Source organism: Myxine glutinosa, chromosome 14 (assembly GCF_964187855.1).
Source record: "Myxine glutinosa chromosome 14, kmMyxGlut1.1, whole genome shotgun sequence".
In the NCBI taxonomy this organism is placed as follows: Eukaryota; Metazoa; Chordata; class Myxini; order Myxiniformes; family Myxinidae; genus Myxine; species Myxine glutinosa.
Window position 1 is genome coordinate 49,097,754 of NC_136274.1, and position 5,563 is coordinate 49,103,316.

The 5,563-nt window shown below is 39.7% G+C and overlaps 1 long non-coding RNA gene across 1 annotated transcript; it reads right to left on the minus strand.

Moving 5' to 3' along the window:
* Positions 1-2,587: 2,587 nt before the first annotated feature.
* On the minus strand, positions 2,588-4,627 carry LOC137418658 (uncharacterized). Its single transcript, XR_010982692.2, has 2 exons — positions 4,336-4,627; positions 2,588-3,982 (listed from the first exon to the last, which is right to left on the minus strand). It is a non-coding gene; the product is annotated as an uncharacterized LOC137418658 (long non-coding RNA).
* Positions 4,628-5,563: the final 936 nt, after the last annotated feature.

A 5,563-nucleotide genomic window follows, 5' to 3' on the forward strand; every position in this document is an offset into this window, starting at 1 on the left:
GTTGAACTGGACGACTCCTTTAGCTTGGAGAACCAGCTTTGAGGATCTATTAGGGGGGGTGGGGGGAGGGTGAGGTTGAGCTACTGCCCGGGTTCTTTGGCGAGAACATTTTTGAGGAATTTTTAGATTTCGGACATTGGGCTCGTGGGGAGAGACATCGTGGTCAGAATGAAAACTCTGTATGCACGTTTACGTACCTGTATGACTCCCTTTCACACTTATGTATTGGCACGTCTATTTACCTGCCAGATGGGCTCATACAGGGTGTTGCACAACTTTTATTGTTAATATATTGTCAAATCCGTGGCCGATGAAAACCAGAATTGGATGGATAGCCGGTCAGTCTTACTCCGATCTTAGGCGATCAAGCCGGAAATTGGCGGTACTTTTTATGGCACGCGCTGGACCGAAGGGCGAGGTGCTTACCTGCACGGAGCTCATGGGGCTAATACTCAAACCCACAAACACAGAAACACGACAACAAATGAAATACACAATAATGAATTTAATGAAATAAAATTAAGGAATAAAATGTCGAATAAATATTGAGGTAAAATAAATCCTACGGTGAGACGTCTCCACTCAGACACGAAAACAGACAAGGGGAAAGATTAAATAAAAATAAAACAATGTTCTTTTTATATTGGCGGGCATTCGGCTTGCTCAATGAGATCGTTGAATGTGGTGTCGGTAGCACAAGGCGGCCCGAAGCCGCTCGCGCGGAAAATACACAAGATGGCGCGAAGTTCCTCTCCACGTCACCACAAACATGAGGGGGTTCGTGGCCTGTCTCCCTTTGAAACATGATGCTGCTCCAGCTCCCCCGAAAAACACCACCGTCAAACAGCACCCCTGGCTCCAACATTGCTAACAAGTTATCTGAGCTCTGAACAGTTCTCTGCACGAGCACATATGGCACAAGTGACCGCCTGCCACAAAGCCAGCACGAGAGAGACTGATTCTTCCTCTTCTCCTGCTTGAACCCTCTCGCTCTGACGTCACCCCGACCAATCACCGAGTTTCACTCAATCACCCCATGGTCTGGCTCGACCAATGATGAACTTCGGGGCGTGGCCTTTTTCCTTGTTCGATTGGTGGGTGTATGTCATCACCTACCCCCACAAATGTAACAATATTTAGAACCACAAATGATACAACGATACCCTTTGGTTTATATGATACATAAACTCTTGAAGTTTTGTGCACACCATCAATACACTTCAATGTGAGCTCCGTTTGTCGTGCGCAGGACATCATTGCGGTACTTTTAACTACATCTTTTTATTATGTACTGTTTGAACGTCAGTTGCATCTTGTTTATTAATTACGTACTATTGGAATGTACCTTTCGACTCTTTAGACTGCAGAGACCTCTTAGACCTTTGAAGACACATTAAGACCTCCAAGAGCTTTAAGACACCTAAAGTCCTCTAAAACCCCCAAAACCCCCCAAGACCACTTAAGACCCCTAAGACCTCTTAAGACCCTGGAGGCCATTAAAACCCTTAAGACTCCCAAAACCCTAAAAAAAGACCCCTAAGTCCCTTTAAGACCCTTAAAATCACCAAAAGCTAAAAGACCCCAAATACCCTTTAAGGCCCCGAAGACCCTTTAGACCCCAAACACCCTTAAGACCCCTAAGACTATAATATAGACCCCAAAAACCCTTAAGACCATTTAAGACCCAAAATACCCTTTAAGATCCTGAAGACCCCTAAAGATCCAGAAGACCCTTAAGGTTCCGAAGACTCTCAGGACCCCCATTACTCCCAATACTTATAAAACCCTCAAGTGCATTTAAGACCCTTAGGACCCCAAAGATCCCTGAAACCCTAAAGACATTTAAGACCCCTTAGATCCTTAAGACCCCAATATCCTTGAGACCCCCAAGTCACACACACAGTATATGTATAAATATTATAGTGTGGATTTGCGAAACAATATCGATATGTATTAACATCAGGAATTATACAATTTTTATCATTATTGTTGCATTTGTACACATTAAACGTAGTTATTATTACACTTAACCTCCTTTCTCCACTAATAGTAACCTCACCCCATAATTTTCTAATAGTCCTGTCGAGTTAAAAATGAGGGAAATTTTTTTTAAATCGATTCATCACGTGACAATGATTTATTTCCTTGAGATGGAGTATTCTCTTTACGCTGTGTTTTTCACCACTCACAAGGTGATGTGTTTTGTCGGCAAAGTGCGACCCACCCTCGGTCTCATCTCACAAGATTATGAACCACGATCGATCTCTCATTATCTCTCATCTCTCGTGATCTCGGGTTGCATGACCTCATTGAATTTGGGGGCCCTGGGCACGTGCCCTGTGTGCCTGTGCTTTAATCCGCCACTACCGCCCACTTACTGTGTGATGTGATTTTTTAAAATTTAATTGACTTTTTTTGCCTGTAATTGTAATGTTGTAATTGGCCTTAAAACGATCATTCATTCATTGTTGTAATGTTAGTATTGATATGGCAATATAAATTGTTCACAGTGTTATATCATACTTATTCTGAGTTGGATATACTAACTGATCAATTCAGTCAGATTCAATGATAACAAGAAACGTCATGAGTGTTGTCCATCATTTATTGGAGACCAATTTTGCGATTAGTTATTAGTTGATTCACTGTAATATATTTACTGGACAACTATGAAATAATGGTATTAATTAGAATCTTGAATTGCTGATAAACTACAATGTCTTTGATGGTTAACAATGTGGGTTTATTTTTTATGGGTTAACAAAGGAATTAATAACAGAAGATAGTTGATCGGAATTATTCTATCGATAGTTGGTTGTATTAGTAATATATTTGCTTTTCAACTATAATAAATTGTAACGGTAATGGTAACAGTATTTATCATTGAATGCATTATAGTATTGCCATGAAGTTTGTAACCTGAATTGTCAATGATTGCATCCTGACAGTTTTCATTGCATCTTTTGAGGTTTTTCATCCATCTCCACCTGCAATACTCAATAAACTGTTGAAGCAAGACCAGTCGTTCCTATCTCACATTTTACATACAGTATAATATGTGTGCATATAATACTATATACAGTACAACATGTCGTGTGTGTGTGTGTGTGTGTGTGTGTGTGTGTTTGTGTGTGTGTGTGTGTGTGTGTGTGTGTGTGTGTGTGTGTGTGTTTCCACCATCACTTTACACTGATCAATAATAAACTTAACATTTATATCACTACACCTAAAAAGCTCATTCAATTTTCTTGATTTTGTGGAACATGCACAATGACATGATATGTTATCGGAAATAAAAGAATCATTTTTTTTTAAACATCACTTAAAGGGAAAATGAAAATGAGAAGTACAGCAGAAATTGATAGAAAGCCATGGCGAAGATTTTCATGAGAAGGCAAGATACAACAACCACGATGGCCTGGCAATCACTTTTTTTCACTGCTATGTTTTTTCTTCTTCTTGCATTTTAACTCACACAAAGCCTTGTATGTTTTAAGCAGAGGGCTGGCAAAGAGTGAGAGTGGTATAGCAGACTCATCATTCTCGCTAAATGCAGCAGACGTTGCTTCGCTGACCAGCAGAATTCCAATGTCAAACAACAGGATAGCAAAAGAGAACATGAAAACTAAATAAATAAATGGTGCATAATATCCACCCAGCATGAACAATTCCTTGAAATCGCTCTTTCCCAATAACGCAGAAATTACAGACGTCATGCTTAAAATCAAGCTACCGTAGAGTCGCAAGTACGAACCAAAAATAGCCCAAAATAAGAGAGCATATGCCAAAAGAATCACAAAAAAAACGAGTGCAAAGTCTTTCAAAAGCTCCGCAGTAAGCTGCATCGATCGGAACATTGGTCGCAGCCATTGTGATGCACCAAAAATCTCATAGACTTTTAAAAATACGAGGAAGGCAAGAGCAGCGAGGATGTCGGAAGACAACAGGTTGAGGCCGATAAAATTCAACGTCTTGGCTTTCCCTGTTGAAATAGAAAAGCATTTCAAATGTTTCAATGTCAATATTTAATTTTATCATTATGTAAACTTCTCACATTGTTTCAGGATAAAACTAAAAGTAAGAAGCAAAGGAGAAGCATTTCGAATATTCAATGCGGTATTATTAACCAAACAGATTTTGAATGCGTTCCTCTGATTTCTTGAAAACAATCCATTTCATTTTAACTTCACCAGGCTAACCAGTCAATGTGTCAGCTAAGTCACCACTCACTGGACTGTAAGACCAAGTGAAAGGACCACAGCACTTTAAAATAGTATTTTGAAAAACAAAACAAACAGAAGTTGCACAATTTTTATGTTGGTAAAAAATACTCACATGGTCCGGCCATCTTCAAAGCAGACAGCTCATATCCAGCATTGGTCTTCAGGTAAAAGACAACTATCGCACTCAAACCCAAAGACAATGAGAGAAATTCACTCCAAGATGCAAGCCGAAAGAAAATTTTGCGGCCCAGCTGTCTGGCCTGAATAACCATGAGGATGATCAGGCAGGCGATGATGATGACGTATCCAACATATGCCACTTGCAGGACAGTGTTCATAATTTGATTGTTCTGTCGAACTCGATATATGTAAATTTTATGTGAGGGCATAAAAACACCTAGAAAGAAGGTGTGATAAAAAACAAAAACAACACATGCTCAGGTTTTTGCAAATGTTTAGATCCCTTCCATTTATGCATTGGAGGAAAGAAAACAAAACTGATAAAGTTTCTGTAAATCATATAATTAGCTTTTTTTTTGTTTTTTTTTGTTTACAAGATCGAGGCTCGTGTAAGAGCTAACATCAATCACAACAAACAACAACGGACACACAAAACATACAATAAAGGGAGCGGGAGACAAGATGGGGAGAGAGAGGGAAGCACACAAGTACAACAGCAGGGAACAGGGACATATTGGTTTCATTGGTCAACAAATCCAATGGAATTATCAATTAATCTCATGGAAAACACTTAATTCAATATTAAATATCATTTTGCAAAATAGAGGGTGACCTGTATCAAAGCTGGTAAACAGACCTGGCTGATGGCCTATATAATGTGAAAGTGTTTTGGCTACTCAATTTGAAGTGTTCGTTCTTTTGTTTTTTCTTTAGGAGATCATGGCTTATGGAAAAGCAATGTACATAAGGTAGGAACTGATAGTAAGATACAGGTAGTGGAGAAAAAAAATGGAAACACCTGGGTAAATGAGGCACACCAAGCAACAGCTTCCACACAGGTGTTAATTAAGCAAATAACATCCCAGCATGCTTAGGATCATGCATAAAAATGCTGCACAGACCTGGTTGTCTATAAGTATGGCTAGCATGGCTGCAGCCCCCCTCCCTCTAGCCCCCCCCAACATTCTCACATTCACAGAGCACGTATTTTTGAAGTTTGAAGATTGATTTGAAGAAAGCTCATTGGTTTGAAGAGCATGACGCTGATGTTATCCATATGTCATGGCCTTCTCAGTCACCAGATTTGAACCCATTCAAGCATTTATGGGATATTCTGGAACTACGCCTGAGAGAGAGAGAGCATTTTCCAACTCCATCAA